This window comes from Onthophagus taurus, chromosome 6 (assembly GCF_036711975.1).
Source record: "Onthophagus taurus isolate NC chromosome 6, IU_Otau_3.0, whole genome shotgun sequence".
NCBI lineage: Eukaryota > Metazoa > Arthropoda > Insecta > Coleoptera > Scarabaeidae > Onthophagus > Onthophagus taurus.
This window is the reverse complement of record NC_091971.1, coordinates 22,845,497-22,867,550: the sequence shown is the minus strand read 5'-3', so window position 1 is coordinate 22,867,550 and position 22,054 is coordinate 22,845,497. Positions and strand designations below refer to the sequence as shown.

The 22,054-nt window shown below is 34.0% G+C and overlaps 1 protein-coding gene across 1 annotated transcript in view; it reads left to right on the top strand.

Moving 5' to 3' along the window:
* LOC111415113 (adhesion G protein-coupled receptor E2-like) overlaps positions 1-22,054 on the top strand; it is a 295,725-nt gene that overhangs the window by 71,662 nt on the left and 202,009 nt on the right. The window lies entirely within an intron of this gene.

Sequence of the window (22,054 nt, the reverse complement as noted above, 5' to 3'; positions counted from 1 at the left end):
TCGTTTACTCTTGTATTACTTTCTTCTCCACTATCATTTCTTATTTCATCTTCACCTGATATATTTTCATTTTACTACTTTCACGTAACTCGTCTGCTAACGTCTCCTCGGTTTCCCTCCTTTTTATGTTCATTTATGTTTATTTTTGCAATAATATATATTTATTGTAAGGAAAACAACTTTCATCAACTTTGATATCTCTTGCTATTTCTAATTTATTTTCTTTTATGCTTCATAATCTATATCCATTTTGTGCAAATCCTACAATTATACATTTTTCTACCTTTGAATCAAACTTATCTCTCTTTCCTTAGGGAATATGACTTAGCGCTAGAGTCCCGAATACTCTAATGTTGCCTACTGGTTTGTTACCATACCTCTATTTCTTTCTATATAATCTTTTAATGATTTTGTTGGACATTTGTTTAGAATGTAAGTTACATATAACAATGCTTCATTCCATAATTGTTTTAGATTCATGCATTATTGTTCTAGCTTTTTCAGCCAATGTTCTGTTCATTCTTTCTGCATCTCCATTATGTTCTGGTTTATATGATATTCTATAATGCAATATTATCCCTTCATTTTTGCCAAACAATTTAAAATCTTTACAAATATATTCCCCTCCGTTAAACATCCGTATGTATTATCTCTAACAAACGTTTACTTTTAGCTCGTGTTCTAAATGGTAGTCTAGACATTTTGCCCGCAATACATGGTTCACAAAAATGTATTTCTTCTATTGGTATTTTGTCATTTATCCCATTTACATAATTTCCTCTTATTAATTTACTTAAACCTAAATAGTTTAAGTGCGCGAATCTAAGATGCCATTTTATAAACACATTATTATCATTTTTAATATTATAATATTCACCTTTGTTATTTCAAAATTTATTTCATACAATTTTTTTGCCTGCCTATTAATCTATTATTTTTATATAACTTTGCCTCAACATTTTCAAAAATTATTTTCATACCCCCAGATTCCAATTTTTTAACCGATAATAAATTTTGTCTTAAATTAGGAACATAATATAAAACATTCTTAATGTTACACAACATTTTTTCATTGTTTATAATACTATATACTGATATATTTTCTATCCCTACTGTATCCAAACTACTATTATTTTCCCCACTGCTATTCTAATTGGATTTTTTAACATTAATAGATTTTTAAATTTAAATTAAATGCCTATCATTGACTATCATTGACTAAATGATCAGTGCAACCTGAATCTACGACAAATTTTAAATCCGTCCCAGTTGCTTGCTTATTTGTATCCAATTCCCCCATAAAGCATACACTTTTGTCAGGAATACTATAATCGGCGTCTCTTTTGTTGTTATTCTTTTCTTCATTATTGGCATAATTATTTCTCAGTTGATTACCATAACCTCTTCCTCTTGAGTACCTTCCAGGTGTTATCTATCTCGATGATTTCTGAAGTATCCTGTGTTTGAACCTCTTGCCTTCGAACTGCCTCTTCCTTTATTATACCAATCATTCCTTTTAAAATGTCCCCATTTACCACATTTGTAACATATTTTAGCAGTTAAAAATGCCATCTGGTTAGTGCCTGTACTGTTCTCAACATTATTTTTATTATTTATTATTTTTCACATTCCAATAACAGTTTTGATTTCACAAAATCATATTTTAGTTCCTCAGATGAGAAATTTTCAATAACCGTAGCAACTTGGGTAATGCCATTAATAAATTATAAATTACATCTTCATCTTTCAATTCCCCTCCACTCGATTTTAATTGATTTCTTTCAATTTCATTGGCAACATTATTTTCTGAGAAACATTTGCCCCGGCAGACCTTTCTTCTGAAAACAATCCTCCAATGCTTTCCATATATATGAGATATGGCTGTTTCATTTTCTCGTAAATATTCCAACTGGCTATCCGCTACACATTGCACTATCAGCGATTTAGCTTTGCTGTCGTTTTTCTTGATAGATAACTTTTCTGTGTCATTCATCTTAGACTGATCAATTATAGTTTTTACTATTTGTAGATCCCCTTGTTCTTCTAATATTATTTCCATCCGGAACTTCCAACTGTAATAGTTTTGTTCATTTAATTGTTCTATTTGGGATGTCTTGCTAGTCGATTGCATCATGTTTACGTAAATTTAAGGTTACGTAAATTTATTTTTTAATTTAACGACTGGAGTCTGGGCCCATAACCTATTAATTGTTGGTTATTAAAAGTTCTTTTATCTTGTAATAATGATCTATTTATTTCTTCTGCTTGTTTTATAACAAGCAAAATTTATACAACATTTAATAACACAGGCCGACAAATTTTTAAACCAAAGACCAGACTATACCTTCCAAATAATTTTCGATACCCTAAATCCGAATCTGACGTCAGAACTGTTTCATCACCTAAGATTTTCAAGATATCTTACCTAAAATATGCGAAAAACACGATTTTTCAGAACATTTAAGGCTGAATTTACATCAAAAGATAATTTTTTTCCACAGAAGTCATTATGCCATTTAAAACTATTTCTCTGCCCCCTTAAAATCTTATGTTATTCATTTAAATACTTTTCTTGATCTCTGAGAAATTGTCTCCTAAAACTAAGAAATTCATCATATTGGAAATAAAAACTTTTTATTTTCCAGTTTTATTTACAAGTTTTAAAATGTTTTATTAACACTTCAAAGCAATACAAACTTTTTTGTACAACTTCTTTGTAACTTAACCAAGCATTTATAAAATCGTCATCTTTCATTAAGTTTCTTATATTAGGCGTCCCAAATGCAGAGAAAGCAAAGATTTTTTGTATTTCCTGATTGTAAACCAACCAATATATTGATCATTTTAAAGTCACCACATATAAACCAGTTATGGATGTTGTAGTTAATTTTTTCGAGTACAAATTGAAGATCTTCGTATAATTCTTTCCGCTTGGTGGAATGACCAATAGGGATTGCTGCGTATTTATTGCCCTTATGGAGCAAATTGCTTTAAGGCTTTCTTTAGAGGAATCTATAAAGAGCCGCTAGTCATCGGACTTACACACTCCTACTTGATATGTATTGATAAGTCCTTCTATATCATTACAATAAACTAAGGAATTTTCATTAGAAAAATATTTCAGAAATTCCTCATCTCTTTTTCTGTACGCTGTAATTTTTGTTTCGGGTAACAACATGTTCCTCTCTTTAAGTCTTGAAGCCAATAAGTCAGCTGAATCTTTAGAAAGACTAAGATCGCGAATAAGATCACCTAATGAATCTTGATCAAAAAGTTCAGGGTCTTTGGCACTAACAGAATCCTCATAATCACTGCCCTTTTCACTTTCAACAGAACTCATTTCTTCCAAACAACATTCATTTTTATTAGGTGGTACTTTGTCTAATCTCGCTATTTTTCCTTTCTTGGCTGGTGTTACGCTTTGTACGTTATAATATGTTTCCTTTATTTTTTTTAATTATAACCTGTTATATCACAGGCACAGAAGTAACAATCTTCATTGTGATCCTTAGGCTCATACCACATGGTTGGTGTAATGATAACTTCCTTTTTCATATCGTTCCAATTAATCAGAGTTAATCTACAAGTATTACAAATAGATGTAGGTACCCACGGTTTACCTAAATTTCTCATAGGTATGTTATAACATTTAAAAAAAATTTTTTTAATCCATTCATTAATGGTTCTGCGGTAAGGACGTGTTTCGAAGTTTCCGCAAATGTAACAAAACTTATCAAGTTTGTTTATACAAGGAAGTCTTGAAGACATGGTTTCTAAAACGCAAATAAACTTACTTTAAACAAAATATGACTTTTAGGTCACTTTTGATTCAGATTTTTTGATCTAAATTAGTAAATTTAATAAAAATGAAAATCGATTTACATTCATTAAAAAACGTCACTGGAGCGAAACTCACGTAATAAAATCTTAAAATCTTTTTAACAACGGACAACAGTCAACAACATTCATAAATAAAAAGTAACAATTGACAACAATCAAGAACAGTTGACACAAACGTACAAACCAACAACCAATCAACAATAAAAAAAGCGACAACAATCAATAAAAAAATAGCAACAACAATCAAGAACAAACACCAAGGAACAAAAGCAACAACGCTCGACAACAGTTAACAACAATTTACAACAATCGACAATAAATAAAAACAATCAACAACAATTTAACAATAAGTAACAACTGCAGACAAAACCAACAATCAAAACCAATTAACAGCAATTAGCAGCAAATAGCAGTATTAACCACATAAGTGACAGTTCGCATCAAAACAAAATCAATTGTTTTTTTAAAAAGCCAACTTTGAGGACAAAGTTTAGAAAGATGTCGGTCGTGTAGTGGCAGGCCAACTGGATACGGTATATTTTATTTTTTCATCTTTTCTCACTAAAGAATAAGCTTTCCGACTCATATTTTTTATATCAATATTCCATTGTTTTAAAAATTTTTTGTAGAAAATCCAATATGGTTGTGATTTTCATCATATAAAACGCTTTAGAGCTTAAATAAAAAATATGTAAATTGTCTCTTTTTGAATGAATAAATCTCCAGATCCTCTCTAATCGCAATTTTATAAGATTCTCAGTGTAATTTAAGGATGAAAATACATAAAGAAATGCCCAGTAACTTCTATCATAGGATGCTTTTGTAACCATTGACGTATTCTCCTGATGATGCTATAATTATGTGGCGAAACCGGTAGAGAAATAAAAATAAAATATCCATTTAAAGTGCAAAAACGAATTTTATTTACATTTAATAATTTACTTAACTCTCTTATCTGTTATTTTTTCTTTTTTTGTAAGTACTATCTATGATCAAAGATCTTTTTACCTTGTCGTTTAGTTATTACCAATTTTAACAAGATCTGTACATCTAGAGTACAGATCTTGTCGATTGATGCTTGTCGGTTTTCATTTGCCGAGTATTTAATCTCTGGTGTGAACCAGATGATTTTGTATTTGATCGGCCTCTATTTGTGCATCTTTTTTCTGCGGGCTTCCACGGCCGCATTTATAAAGTTACATTTTAATTTGTGTAAAGTTATATAGTCATTATTTTTATTAGACCTACATGTATTTTTTTTCTAAAGCTCTCTTAGTATAAGGTTTTTGTGAATGGACTCCTGTGACTATTCTATAACGATCTTATTTGTCTTTTCTACTAGCTGTTTTCTTATATGTTGTATTTTGTTTATTATTTTTACCTTTACTGGGTTGTGGTTGCTGCAGCATTTGCTAATGTCAGCACGCTGAAATCCAGAATATATTTCTGTTAGCGACAATATAGTCAATCACCGATTTTTGGTAACGTTTATGGGTAATATGTAATCTTTGTCTAATTTGTTGCTAGCCTTGCTTGAGAACCCTCCTCTTCTATCCGGGCTTTCCTATTGTTCTCGCAGGCAGAGTGCAAAACAGCTGTCATCTCATAAACCAATTGCGATCAGTTGATGGCAGTGGTTTGTAAGCTAACCATTGATGGACCTTCACATTAAATTGACCATCAAATTAAAACTTTTGTATTGTAAGCGAAAAAAAAATGAATTTACGATGTGTTCTTGTCTCTCCTAAGTCGAATATATCCTTGATTAAAATAAAAATGAATTGCCAAATTTTTTGTGTCCAGATCCCGTTGACTGCTTAAAACTAGAGATATGCGTCAAACCCGATTGAGATTTGAGATGAGGCGATACAAAATTCTGAAGAACAGCCTAGAGCAATTTACAGGATACTGAAAATTTTATAACTTTTCTGACCCACGGTAACAATGGCCAGTATACGATGAAGGATTTGGAGGTCCTAAATAAATCAAACGTGTTTTTTCCGACTGACTGAGTACTGCGCTTTCCGTTCTTGAAACAAATAAAAAATCTATCGTGATTAGTATGTGCAGGCCGTACAGCTGTGTATTTTCGAAATAAGCCAAGAAAATTTAGTTCGTTATTTATAATTGTGTATATTCTTGATGATCCTGTTTGTCTCCGTCAATTTAGCTTCTAAGTCACGCCGCGGGCCACAAACGCCTTCATTACGACCTTAATACATAAATAACTATTAAAATTGTAGCTTCAATTGAAACTAATTTTGTTTAATAAACAAAACTAGATAGTGTAAACTTTATACTATCATATTTTATGTGAAGAATGCGCTTCTATGCGATTTTTATAGTCTCGTTCCTTGAGTTGAAAAGTTGTAAATCTCGAACGTGAAAGTTCGACAGCAGTGTGCTATTTAATAAAATGATATTTAAAGTTTTTAAACGGTCTCCCAATGAATATACAAAGACACATTCCAAGAAAATTAGACATGAAATCACAATTTACGTAATGAAAATTTGTCAAATATACCTTGTATTGTATTGAATAAAAGGTTTCCTATAGTTACATGAACCTGGAGTTCTTAAGTTTCTTAAAGTTTTGAATCGAAGTTACTAAGAAAACAAAAATCTAAAACTCTTACTTCTGGACTCTGTAATGAAGTAAGAATACATAAACCATAAGAAATCTGTGTAAGATTTTTTTCTTTATTCCAAGTTTTTAAATATGTAAGGATCTTTTTCATTGCTATCCAATGAGTTTCATAATAATTATTGTAAAATTGACTTAAGTAAACAAAAATAAACACTAAATGTAATTCTGGTCCCTATTGCACCATTAATTAAACTTCCAATTAAGCATTGAAATGGGATTTTTTTTTCAGTGTTTCCTAGTTGATTAAAAGTGGCTTTTTTAATTTTGCATTTAAATCCATAGAGATACTAATTGGTTTCGCGTTTTCTATCCTAAATCATTTAAAATTTTATTTATATATTTCTTTTAATATGCTTTTTTAATCAATTTATCCATTAATTTCTTTCGGTGGACATCAGTTTCTGAAGTAATAGCTTCAGCACAAAACGAAGGTGTAAACTCGATTGGAGTAAATTACATTTTGCAATTTCTACTAATGGTCTCTCTACTATTTAAGTTTGTTCAATCATATAAGGCCCCTTAATTCTGTATAATTTCAGAAATTTATTAAATTAATTGTTACAACAGTCGCGACTCGATACCATTTTTTGATTGTAAAAATGGGATTTTACTATATATACAGGGTGATTTATTAGCTCACCATCAAACTTTGGCATATGATAGCTAATCACTTTAAAGTTTTAACTTTTATATCATAATTAACTGCTATATTTTTTTTAAAACATAAATATTACAAATATTGTTCAAAATAGCCTCCTTCTGCTAGAATACCTGCTTCACAACGACGAATTAAAGAGTTCTTCAGCCGAATTAAAATGTTTGATTGATTTCTTATTTCAGTAGCAGCCATTTGTATTCTGTTTCATAACTGTTCTCGTGTGTTAATTTCCACTTGATACACAATTTGTTTCATATGACCCCATAAGTAGAAATCCAATGGATTAAGGTCGGGGGATCTAGGTGGCCAAGCAAATGGACCATTATTACCAATCCACTTGTTTCGAAAAAATTTGGTTTAACCACTCGACAACTACTCTTCCGCGATGTGGTGGGGCACCATCGTGCTGGTACCACATATTATGAATTACATTAAGAGGTATATCTTCAAGTAAATCAAAAAGTGTATTGCTAAAAAAAAATCTGTAATTTACAGCGTTCAAACTTCCATCAAGTACATGCAAAGCTAGTAAATTGTTGTTAAATATTCCACCCCAAACGTTGATGCTGAAACTTTGTTAAAATTATCTTGGTCTAATCGCATGCGGATTTTGTAATGCCCAGATATATTCATTATGGTAATTATTTATACCATCTCGTGTAAAACATGATTCATCTGTCCAGAGAATATTTGAAATGACGTCAATATCTTGGACATGTTGCTGCAATAACCACTCACAAAATGCTAACCGTTGCTGATGATCTCCTGGCTGTAGAACTTGAACATTCTGTTTACGATACGGATAAAGGACTTCGCGGTTCAATACGCGCCATGCAAAATTTTGACTTACATGCATGTTGTGTGCTATTCTTCGAGCGTTGATGGAAGGATTATCCATGACAGCATTAATTACAGCTTCTTCGTCCTCTACATTAACTACATGTGTTCCAATAGCTTTTGCTGGAGCAGAATTACCTGTTTCTCGAAGTCTTTTGAAAGAATCGCTAAAAACTGAATAATATGGCAAACGACGCTGTAGAAATCTTTCTTGATAATCTCGTACTGATTGTCGAGCATTTTCAATGCAAAAACCATACACTAAAATTATATCAGTATACTCTTTAGTGCTATAAGCGTACATTTTGAGTTTCTTCTTGTATGTAATAATGAAATCTTACAGCAAACTGACATATTACAATGACAACTTTGTTTTTGTTGAATATTTGATTTTACTGACTATTAATAAATGCTGCAGAAAACTTTAAAGTGTTATAATTTCGTAAATAATTGAAATAGGACATATGTTCATTATTTAATAAGAATTTCTTTCCATTTTTCGTTTACATAAATACACTTCTATATATGTTGTGTAATTGCGGTTAAAACGACCAAAATATTTATTGTCTTCATGTGATTAAATTACGACAAAAAATGGTATAAGATTTGTCTTTAAACAAATTATAAATGCTTTGAAAATACTCTCCATAATACAGTTACGAACGGCAACATTTTCCTTTGTGAATTCTGAATAGTTTGTGCGCACGTGCAACATTGAACTGTCCTTTGTGGTTTAGTTATTTTCGTTTGAGTTATTGAATTATTAATTATCGTCATAAAATCACTGAGTTTCAACATAGGCATTGCAACGTCAATACTTTTTACTGATTTAAAAGAGTATAATATGAATAATATAGAAAAGTACAGTATAATTTCTTATTATTCCCCTTCAGGTAGTGGTCAAGTGGCAATTAAATTTAAAAGAAAAGAACTGTTTATGACGTTAAAAAGTAAACAGTTTTACATGTTAGTGTTAGTGAAATTGTAAAGAACAAATAAAATTTGTGGTGAAAGTATTTGTTGCGAAGTTTTCCTTGAAATGGAGTGGTTGTAACTATATCTACGAGTCATTTTATATAACGAAATGACTGGATGAAGACTTGAAACTTTCGGATATACTGTAACACAACTATCGGCGCAAAAGAAGCGAAGCAGACCATTAATATGTTAAGTATGCATGATGAATAACTCAGAAATTTGACATTCAGAATGAACTAAAAGAAGGAAATTTTAAGAGAAAGTGATTTTGATGGATCATCCATATCATCAACCACATGAAAGTAAAAATGGAGGCAGCAAGTAATAGCAAGCTCATTCCATAATATAAAAGATGCCAAACTCATGGCCACCCAATGGGATTCTGTAGAAGAACGTTTTTCAAGTCCGTTAACTGTAACAAGAAGATCCGGGTAGCTATAGAAGAATGCACAATAGGAATGAAGCCGCAGAAAAGAAGAGATAGGACCAAGCTAATATAGTAATACCTGGGATATGTTATGCTCACAGTAAGCAACAGTAACCAGTAAAGTCATGACTTGTGACATCGACAACCAATAGAGCATGATGAAGATATTAGATCAAATTAATGCAAAACCCGATAAATTAGAAGGCGGAATAGTGGTACTGTATCCAAAAGAAAATACTTATTACGTATTGCTGCCTGGAATGCCAACAATTTTCTAAACAAAAAACAGTACATCTATCTCATTTGTGAGACACACATGATAAGTCAATCCTACCATAAATTAAGTGATTATAAAACATACCATACCACTCACCCGGACAAGCAAGCCAAGTGTGGTAGTGCAATTGTTTTAAAAAAATTAACCTCTTTGAAGAATGTAATCTGCAAAAAGACGACATCCAACTAACCGTACTAAAGATTTGTTGCTGGCGAGTACTACCACGCCAAACATGTACTACACTCCAGGCAAAGCATGACCAAATGAGATGGATTCCGATCACTCAGCTGTCATATTAACGTTAAGTGAAAAGGTAATAAAAAGAGCTACCAGACCTACTATCACTAATAGAACTACCGACTGAGAAACCTGTTAGATTGACCTTTAGAACAAAATCAACTTAAACAATAGTGTTAGAATGACTAAACATCTAGGAAAAAGTTGAACATTTGACTTCTCTTACCTAATCTGTAGCGTACAGCAATACTAAAGCGATAACACATATATATATAAGTAAGGTGTGAATTATCCACTTGAGATCAGAGAACTTGCCGATAAAAAACAATGAGACACAACTATACTTAACAACAAGACCTAAAAGCTCAGAAGAGAATTTCAAAAGCTTCAAGAAGAATCTATGAGACCGTCCTTCTAAATGATGATGAGCATATAAAAAGATCGATTTTTCAGTATGGAAGAATTAAAATATAATCAACCAGGAAGCTGTAGGATTCTGACAACCCAACCCAACCCAACCCAATCCAACCTCTGTTCCTATTATTAAAAAGAACAACGGACTATAGGATAAAGACAATAATCAAACAGTGATGCTGTTTGCTGAGATCTTTACTTCCAACCAATTTAACCCTAATACACAACTTTAATGGCTGGTTGGGAGCAACCCTAAAGTTTCGATCACCAACAAAAAACTGATTTAAAATCTGATCCTAAAATCAATATGGCACTACTACATCAAGTTTCTTCAAATATTATAAATCAAAGTGCAAGGAAATGTAGTTAATGGCCCCTGGTATGTGCGAAATTCCGATATACATACAGACCATTGGATGTTAATCGTCAAAGAAGCGATTAAAAAGTTTTCTCCTTTTCAGTCGTTCTCTCATTAATGAGAATCGTGATCATTAGCAACTTGTGCCGTTAGTACTCTCCATTGACTTCCACCACCACATTTTAAACGGATTAATTCTCTTTCTTCTACCGGCTGCTTTAATTGTCCACGTTTCAGCCCCAGAAGATGAACTGTTGATAGAGTGGTCTTTCCAAATCTAAGCAGTCTATTCATTGCGCTTTTAGCCAGTCCTATTCTTCTTCGGATGTCGCGTTCACTTAAACCAATGTTATCCATATATGATATAGGTACCTGATCTGGACTACGATTTGAAGTCTGTGTAGAGCATCCATTAGTTGCAGAACATCATATTTTTTTGGTTTCTCTGCGTTAATCTTAAAGTCACATTTATTACTCTCAGTCTCAATTCGGTCTAGAACATCCATCATTGCCTCTTCTGATGCGGCTATCAAAGTTTCATCTGTATATTTCAGGTTTGTATTTTCTTGCAAGGAATTGAGATTATGTTTTCTCTATAGATGTTAAAGAGATCTGGAGAGAGGGTGAACCCAGGTGAACATCCCTACCAGTTTTAAAGGGCAAAGAGTGTAGGTTCTCTGTTCTTACTGTGGCCATGTTGTTGTCGTAGAGATTTCTTATGAGTATAATTAGGTGTTCAGGTAACTTTTATCTCGCGAAGCATTTTTCTGTTCATGCGGTTAAAAGTCATTTGGTAATCTAAGGAACGGTTGCCTTAAATTTAGGACTCGTTCTCTAACCTCTTCTCTTTTTACAAAACCTGACTGCTCTTGTAGGATCTGCCTATCCAGATAAGACTCCAACAACGAGGTGCAGCAACATTTCGTAGCTGCACCTTTCTTATGTATAGAAATAGAAGTAGATCGATCCTTGGGCCATTGAATCACTTTACATCGCTCAGTTAATTAATTAATACCTTGTTGATTAAAATTCTGTAAAAGTTCGCCCATTATATCGTTGTATCCTGAAGATTTTCCTTTTTTTAAATGTGCTATTTCCTCCTCTACCTCTACTTGCAGGATATCCGGTTCGTACTCAATCTCGTTTATATTACGACTTCTCTCGTTTTTTTCCCAGGATTTGTTGATTCTTGAACTGTTCAGTGCAATATTTCTGCCAAACATCCAAAACGGCTTCAATATCCTCCACTATAAGTGTGCCTTGTTCAGATACTAATATCTTGCGAGAACCTTAACTTTCTGAAACAGATCTTTGGTTACGTTTCGGTGTGCGTGTGTTTCTATCTCTTGACATATATTGGAGATGTAATTGTCTTTGTCTCTGCGGCATTTTTTATTTATTTTTTATATGTAATTACGTCGATGGGGCCTATTTTGAGCTGTTTCTTTTGCTCTATATTTTCTTAAGTTTCGTCACTGTATACCACTTAAAAATACACGCTTTTGTAAAAACTAACATTGCGAACGCTCTCACTCCAACAAATTAGGTGATCGCCAAGATTTTATCACTACAAATTTAGACAAAAACAAGCAAACAGCTATAACGATTCTGATTGTAGCAAGAAAAAACAACTGTAGAGCTAGATGAATCTTGACCTAAAAGATGGTTAAAACAACTGCTTGTTTCCTTTTATAAGTCATGAAGCGTAAAATTAAATCCAACTAAAACGTAAATTTAAAAAAAAAGTGCAACTGACCGATTTTTGCACTAAAGTCTTCAATTTGGCTGTGGGTCCCTAATATTGTAACCGTCTTATTCGGAATCACTGAACTATAAAACGCAGTTTATTCAAATTAATTTTAATTCATCTATGGAATTCGATATTCAACATGGCGTCGAGAGCGCGTGTCTATAAAGCTAGCATATGTAGAAAGTGTGTAAAAGAAATTAAATTAAGTGTAGTTTGTGTAAAACGCGGTGAAAGTTATCACCCAAGCTGTATATTAAGAATTCCTGGTGCTTTTGTTGCCAACGATGGTAAAATATTCTGCTGGTCTACCCTAACCTGCACGTGTGAAGAATAGAACGAGGAGATTCTCCAATTAAAACATAGGCTGTCGCTCCTTGAGGTAAAAGTATTTGAGAACAATGTAGAAAGTGTGGTAGTTGTACCGGTAGCGATGGAAGGTAAATCCCGTTTGTGCGAAGATCAAGAGGGAATAATTGACCAGGACTCGCCATTAAAAGTGAGTCCTGATTTGGGCTTGGAAAACATAGTAAATCGTGTTCAACAAGTTGAGAACCTACTTCAATCTAAGTTAGGATCCCTTAAAGATAGCATTTTGGAAATTGGTAACAATTTATTAAAAGGAAAGAAAACAGAAATTGTAGCGACATCTCATAGTCAAAAAAAGAAAAAGAATCGTGAGAAAAAGATCTCCAATTCCATAACAGCTGTTAATTCAGCGCAGAATCCAGGACAACAAGGATATCAAGCTGATGTCCGAGCAAGAGGGTCCAAGCAATGCGAACAGCGAAGACAAGGTCTTGGCGGACAGCCTTGGATGAGACGCTTCCCCTTTTTTGCGTACTGGATTGAGCGAGATGTTTGAAGTAGTAAATATTTTCAACGAAACGCTAACTTTCAGGATATTACTTATGATATTGATAGCCTCTGTAAAGGCTTCGGAAAAACATATGTAATATTAATGGATGGTATAAATGATCTATTAAGAAACCAAAGAGTTAGCTCGAAAGTGTTTGCAAAAATGTGTAAAATATTGCGTAAAACTAAAGTGTGTTATAGTGTCATACAGGTGCCCATTATGTATGGAATATAATACAGCATGCAGGAGTGTATTGTACGCTTAAAAATAATGTAAAAAACTCATGTGTTGTTATCCGATTTTCTTTTATTTTGTTTTTTTATTGCATAACTGCAATTAAACAAAATCTTATACATTAACATTCAATATTGATCATCAGCGTTATTTTAATAATTGTTCGAAAATATCGTCATTAACTTCTAAACATTTCCGGCTTCGTTTACTAAAAGCTCTTGTTGCTTTCCTAATTGCTGCACGATTTTCTTTGATATTAACTGCAACATTTAGAAGTTCATCACTTAGTCCTAAGAAGTGCATCCCTAGTGTCAACTTTGACTTTGTATACTTCATTTTTGAACTAGCCCCACAAACAATAATCAAGTGCAAACTAATAGGACCACCACGACCAATCTACATTACATTACATTACATAGAATACATATCGGGTAGGCGGACCAACCAACCTTGCACCGCGACCCTAAGGATCTATTGTACCCCGATAGATATCGTTATCAAATTTCACCGTGCACTCCAATGCTCTTAACGAACATTAATACCTTGCTCGGCGAAAGCTCAATCAGATCTTTTGAGGAGATAAACTGCGACCCAAAAATCGAGAATCTGATACGGTTAACGGCAGGGCAGTGGCATAAAACATGCTCAACCGTCTCTGCTTCCTCCGCACATAGTCGGCATTCAACATCGTCGGCTAAACCCAACAAGTTGAGGTGTGCTTTTAATCGTCAGTGCCCAGTAAAAACACCCATTAGAATAATAACCACCTTAGCATGTCTCATTCCAGGAGAACTGGTCCACAGTAGGCGAAGTCTCTCTTCAGCCCACAGTCCAATCCTATATTTGGCCATCGCAAATGATACACCAACTGCTGGTTCCGGCCCCACAAACGTTTCAGCGCTGCCATTTCGTGCTAGCTTATCTGCCGCTTCATTGCCAGCAACCCCAGAGTGACCCGGGATCCAGATCAGAGAGACTCTGTTATCACAACTCCGTGTGTTTAATGTTCTCTTACAATCATTAACCAGAGCCGACACCGTTTTCACGGCTTGCAGCGCCTGGAGAGCGGCTTGACTGTCTGAGAAAATTCGTACTGTCATGTTCTTCACCCCTCTTTCAAGAAGGATTTTAGCACCCATGTCAATAGCAAATACTTCCGCCTGGAATACAGTACAGTACGTACCCAGGCTGTAGGCTTGCTTAATTCGAGGTGTCTGGCAGTATACTCCTGCTCCTACCCCTTCAGGCGTTTTTGATCCACCTGTGTACAAGCAAATGTCTGCCCGAACCATAGAATTTTCATTTTCGATCCAGGACTACCGCTCAGGCAGTACAATCTGGTATTGAGCATTAATCACTGATAGTGATACCGCCAAATCTGACGGCATTGATAGCACAGTATCAGAAAGAGCTGCCCCTGTCAAGAGCAGCTCTTTCAAGAGATTGTGGTATTGCGTTGTTGAACGCTCCCTCTATATCCAGAAACGCACAAACCAAGATTTCTTTATCCTGCAGCGTCCTGGATACTCTACCAACTAAGTTGTGTAGAGCCAATTCTGCTGATTTTCCCGCTTGATAAGCATACTGGTGGCGACTCAGTGGACCAGATACCAATGGCAGTGCGTACGGATATACCGTTCCAGAACTTTTTCAAGGGTTTTCAGCAGAAATGACGTTAGGCTGATGGGTCGAAAGGACGACCAATCTAACGCCTGGAAACCTTTCGTCCAAATGTTGCTTGAGCTGACGAGCGAAATGCGCCGGAGCTCCATCGTGTTGAAAGTACAGTTGCCTTCTAATGTTTAGAGGAACATCCTGCAGTAATTCATTTAATTCATTTTGTAAAAACTCTAGGTAGTGGTTTCCTGTTAGGCGATTCTCCAAAATGCAAGGGGTCATTAAATAACCGTTGATCATACCACACCACACATTTACCGAAAAGTTGTGTTGAAAGTTGTTTTCGATTGTTGCATGGGGATTTTCATCGGACCATACGTGACTATTACGAGTATTATACAGGGTGTATCTGAATGACTGCAACAAATTTCAAGGGGTGATTGTTTAGTGAATTTTAAGGGTACTTTGATATATGAACCATGGGCGACTTCGGCTCCCCTAAGGAGCTACACCCCTCCAAAAATGGCGGAAAATTTTGGTTTAATTCTTTTTTCTCAAAAACCATAAACGCTAGGAAAATGAAATTTGGGGAATATGTTTGACTCATAGTAGGGCATGTTTTGACCCTATTTGTACTTTCAACCTACCCTTCTAAACTACTAAAGTAGCCACCCCCATTCAATTTATGCCTAGATTTTTTTTATGAAGATGATAAATACATTGGAAAAATTTCAGTTAGATAGATAAAACTATTCTAAAACTTTTTTGTCTCTCTGATGTTCTTAACTAACTGTTAAGCTGTAGGGTTGTTAATCAAAAGTTGGGATGAATTTTTAATGAAAAAATCTTAGTAGACTTTGCAGTCTTTGTCATAAATATTTTTGACGTTTAAATGTCAGTGGTTCTTACTATTATTATTGTTTTATTTAAAATTTGGAAACGTCGAGTGAACGAGCGTAAATGCGATAGAACTTTATTTAACAATTAATTTGAAAAACAATAATAATAGTAAGAAAAAACTGACATTTAAACGTCAAAAATATTTCTGACAAAGACTGCAAAGCCTACTAAGATTTTTTCATTAATAATTCATTCCTACTTTTGATCGACAACCCCGTTGTTTAACGGGATGTGTTTGCTTTATTGTTTTTTTTTTCTCAAAAATTAGTCGTTTTTGGAAAAATTTTAGAGAGACAAAAAAGTTTTAGGATACTTTCATCTACCTATGTAAAATTTTTCTAATGTATTTATCATCTGCATAAAAAAAATTTTAGCAAAAATGTAAAGGGGTGGTTTCGTTTAGTAGTTTAGAAGTGTAGATTGAAAGTGCAAATATGGTCAAAACGTGCCCTATTATGAGTTAAACATATTCCCCAAATTTCATTTTCCTAGCGTTTATGGGTTTTGAGAAAAAGAAATTAAACCAAAATTTTCCGCCATTTTTGGAGGGGCGTAGCTCCTTAGGGGAGCCGAAGTCGCCCATGGTTCATATATCAAAGCACCCTTAAAATTCACTAAGGAATCACCCCTTGAAGTTTGTTGCAGTCATTCAGATACACCCTGTATAGGCCGTCACGGGTAAATGTTGCTTCATCCGTGAAAAGAATATACGATGATCATTATTTATCCACCGACAAAATTCGACTCGTTTAACATAATCTTCCGGCAGTAGATGTTGTACCTTACCTAAATGGTATGGATATAAGCAATGCTCGTGGAGTGTGTTTATTGCTCTCTTTTGTGGAATGTCTAATTGAACAGCAATTCTGCGTGAGCTGGTCGTTGCATCTTCATCTACTAGATCCAAAATGTTTTCTATTTCATTTAAAAATTGACGCGTAGCTCGTTGAGATGTTATTTTAACGCTGGGAAGTGTACCGGTTTCGCGCAGTTTATTGAAAACCCTAATAAAAACGTTTTTATTAGGATGTCTGCGATTTGGAAACCGTTGACGATATTCATCTGCAGCAGCTGTAGCACTCTCGTTACAAAAACCATATACAAATAACATATCTGTATATTCTAAATGTGAATAAGTACTTGGCATTTTGTACCACTTAATGCAAATCAAAATGTCAAATCTACGTTAAATGTTCAACTGTAGTTATGCAATCAATTGAAAGCAAATGAAAATCGGATAACAACATATGGGTTTTTTTATATTATTTTCAAGCGTACAATACACTTCTAAAGTTTGGTCCGTTCCTCCCGACTCACAATGTATATCTCGGTAAATGTTGACTTTGTAAAAAAAGGTTTTATACAAATGTTTAATATTTTATTTGCCATAATAACACTGCATTCAATTGTTTTTGATTCAGAAAACAAATGAGTAATGAAAAACACTTGAATTTTTTTAAATAGCAATGTATCCTTTTATTAGGTTCATTTGATAGAGATTACTTTTGTCTTTCCGATGATGTCAAATTTTTGTACACTTACATCCGAAAATTTTTGAAAAAAATGAAAAAAGTGAAGACGTGCATTGTTTATTGTATGCCGATTGTAGCGTGCTGTGGCAGCAGCTCCATAGCAGCCAAACATTATTAAAATCAGTTGCCCAACAACAGGAACAACAGGACTGCGTAACGAAACGTTTAGAGAGCCAGATAAATTCTTTATCTGCACAGTTTCAAAGCAATACACCTTCAACTACGTCAAATTATTGTAATTGCCACCAGCGTCATACCTCTCGTGAGAGATATCGTTCTCATAAAGTTCGATCAAGAAGTAATTCCAATTCAACTAATTTGAATCACGTATGTTGGTATCATCGTAATTTTGGTAAAAATGCAACGAAATGCGATGGTGCCACATGCAGTTTTTATTCCGTATTTGCAGATAGAACCACCACCAATAATTCAAAAAATCCGTAAAGATTCGAAGGAAAAAAGAAGAAATGTTTTCTAAATTCAAAATTAAGACTGATAGTCAGCCTCAAATTTTGGCAAATTCATTTAATACAAGACTTTTATATTTGATAATCAAAATAATCTAAATTTTTTAATTGATACTGGCGCCGATATTTCGGTTTTACCATTTAAACTTTTTCCCAAACACAACCAAGACACCGAATCAAGCCTTTCCGCAGCCAATGGTACTAAAATTAACACTTACGGAAAAAAATTACGCACGGTTTCGCTGAATTTAAGACGAAATTTTCCATTCGTCTTCACCATTGCGAACGTTAATAAACCAATCATTGGCGCAGACTTTCTTCATAAATTCGGTATCTTGGTTGATGTTAAAAACAAACGATTAATTGATTCAAAAACAGAATTATACTCAATTGGTACCAGTATCAAAACAAATGAACCAACACCAAAACTTTTTTCTTTCGAATCCATATATACAACCCTTTTAAAATCATTCCCAACACTAACCTCTACACCGAATTTTTCTTCACCAGTCAAACATCAAACAACACACAAAATTATAACTAATTCTCATTTACCGTTTTGTCGTCCTCGACGTTTAGATGTACATAAACACGAAATAGCCAAAAGGGAATTTGATCAGATGGTAGCCATGGGAATATGTCGACCCTCTTCTTCTTCAACAGCATCGCCTCTACACATGGTCCCCAAAAAGGATTCCAATGATAGGAGACCATGTGGAGATTATCGACAATTAAATAACGTTACTATTCCGGACCGATATCCCCTTCCACATATTCAGGATTTCAACTTACATTTGAATGGATGCAAAATTTTTTCAAAAGTGGATTTAGTAAGGGCATATCATCAAATTCCGGTGGAAGAAGAAGACATTCCCAAGACAGCTATCACTACTCCTTTTGGTCTTTTCGAGTTTACTCGTATGCCCTTTGGCCTCCGTAATGCTGCTCAGACCTTTCAGAGATTCATAAATGAAGTTCTTTCGGGTCTCAACTTCTTATTCGTTTATTTAGATGACATTCTCATTGCAAGTCATAACGAAGAAGAACATTATGTACATCTCGAGAAGTTATTTGAACGGTTAAGTACATTCAATATCAACATCCAACCATCCAAATGTGTTTTTGGAGTTACTTCCATTGATTTTCTTAGCCATCATATCACTAGCGATGGTATTCAACCTTCTAAGTCTAGGATTGATGCTATTTCAAAATTTCCCAAACCAAAAACATTGAAGGAACTACAAAGATTTTTGGGCATGATTAATTTTTATCATAGATTTTTACCGAACATTTCTAATATTTTATCACCCCTTCATAATCTTTCATCATCGCTTTATTCAATTAAACAAAAATTAATAAAATCTTGGTCAGATGAACATGAAATTTCCTTCGCAACAGCTAAAGATCTTCTAACGAAATCTACCGTTCTGGCTCATCCATCTCCTCACGCTTCGCTGTCACTTACCACAGACGCTTCTAATACCGCAACCATTAGCATTTTATTCACATAAACTTTCTCCAAGTCAAGTTAAATATTCAACGTTCGACAGAGAGCTATTGGCAATATATTCTGCCATAAAATTTTTTAATCATTTCCTACACGGAAACAATTTTACAGTTTTCACCGACCACAAACCTATAACTACGGCAATATTTTCATCAATAGAAAAAACACCAAGACAAACCAGGTACCTAAATTACATAACACAATATACATCCGATGTGAGATACATTCAGGGAAATTCCAATATTGTTGCAGACGCTTTGTCCAGGACAAATATTGAATCCCTAAATTCTCAGTACCCCGACACACTTACACTTTAGAAAGCTCAACTCACAGATATCGAATTGTCGAACCTACTACATAATAGTATATTAAAAAACAAGTTTCGTAAGACACGCTTGAAATGCACGAATTCAAGTTGAAAAACGAGTGGCGAAGCCACGAGTTTTTTAATGAATGAGTGCTTTAAGTCTTATGAAACGTGTTTTTTATGCTATTTTTTGTAATTCGCGTTTTTATACTTTTTTTTAACAAAAATAAAGTAAATTTTGGCAATGTAGGGAAATAGGTATGTAGCAGTTGGTAACACCGGAACACTTGAAAATAGAAACTTTGAATTGACAATTAGAAACTGTCAAAACACAAAATATATTCACCTGAAAAAAATGTTTGATGTACACCTCCCAAAATAAGAGAAATTGCTCAGAGTCAATGTCCTCATCATTGTGGACCTTGTATTTGATGCTAAGAACGTGTTTAAACACCCATAGATAAAAATTGTCTATTGACAACTAGAAAAATTAATGACCCAATGTCACCAACTTGAACTGTTTCCATAAAATGTTACTAAAATCTCATTACAGCATCGGATGCTGTAAAGAGTCTCATTACAGCACCCGTTTGAGTACTGTTATAGCTTCCATTACCGTAGCGAATTACAAAAACAATTTTCTCGCACTCACACTACAACACCCTATCAGTTATTGCTACAACCCACAACGCTACCTGATATCAAATTATGGTGTGAAATATCAACGGAATCTCCGCGAATTTACATTCCGCAGCAATTTAGAGAAATAGTTATACAAAAATTTCATGGTTTATCTCACCCTGGCATTCGAGCAACCATTCATTTAATAAAAACAAAATTCTTTTGGCCTCATATGTCGAAACAAATTCGTATTTGGACAAAATCATGTTTACAATGCCAGAAAGTTAAGATACAAAGGCATACAAAATCGCCAATTCTCAAAATCAAAGTTCCAAAAGTTCGATTTGAACACATTCACATTGATTTGGTTGGCCCACTTGTTCCATCTCTTGGATGTACTTATCTGCTCACAGTCGTTGAGCGTTTCACACGGTGGCCAGAGGCTTTTCCTCTAAAAGATATCTCTGCAGCCTCTATTGCAGATACTCTTTTCAGGCATTACTTCAGCCGTTTCGGTATTCCTACCATGATCACTCACGATCAAGGACGACAATTCGAATCACTATTATTTTCAAAATTCCAATTATTTTTAGGTACTCATCAAATACACACATCTGCTTATCACCCACAAAGTAACGGTATGATTGAACGATTTCACCGTACTTTGAAATCAGCGATTATTGCTCGAGGTAATTCTACTAGATGGAACAATGACTTACCTTTGATTCTCCTAGGTCTCAGATCATCCCTAAAGGAGGATTTAGGTTGCTCATCCGCTGAATTGGTTTATGGTCAGCAACTCAGATTACCAGGAGAATTTTTCTTACCTACCGAACCATCAATTGAAACTGAACCATTATTATCACGTTTAAAATCATCTTTTGCTGACATTAAACCAGTTCAGTCAACCATACATTCCAGCTAAAAACCTTTTGTTCACAAAGAATTATTCAGGTCAAACTTTGTATTTGTTAAAATTACTGGAATTAAACCTACGTTGTTTCCTAGGTACGAAGGTCCCTTCAGAGAGTTGAAGAGATTTTCAAAATTTTTCGTTGTATTGAAAGACAGTAAAGAAATAAATGTAAGCCTCGATTTGCTGAAACCGGCTTTCTTTCTGAACGAAAACGTTTCTCCTGAAGTCAACAATTTAATAATTAATAAAACTAAAAAAGTACATTTTAAATTTTAATTCAAATTTTTGACTAAATGTTATCCCTCTTTCTGTTCTTTCTTTATAGGAGGGGAAGTGGATGTAGCGTGCTGTGGCAGCAGCTCCATTTAAAAACAAAATGTATTTTCATTTGTTATTATTTCTATATTTGCCACACAATTGTTTTTGATGCAAAACATAACAGACACAAAATAAAAAGTCTACCAAAAAGTTAATTTTGTAATTTTATTATTATGTTGGCTAATACCTCATAGCCACACCGATGATACAACCCTTGTTTTAAAATAATTATATTGCGATAATTATGGCGAGGTTTTGGATAGGGCTGAACATACGTTAGCTATATAGAGCAGAGTATTGGTGTGCTGTTAATAAACTTTGTTTAAATAACAACAAAACAGTTAAAACTCTTTTCA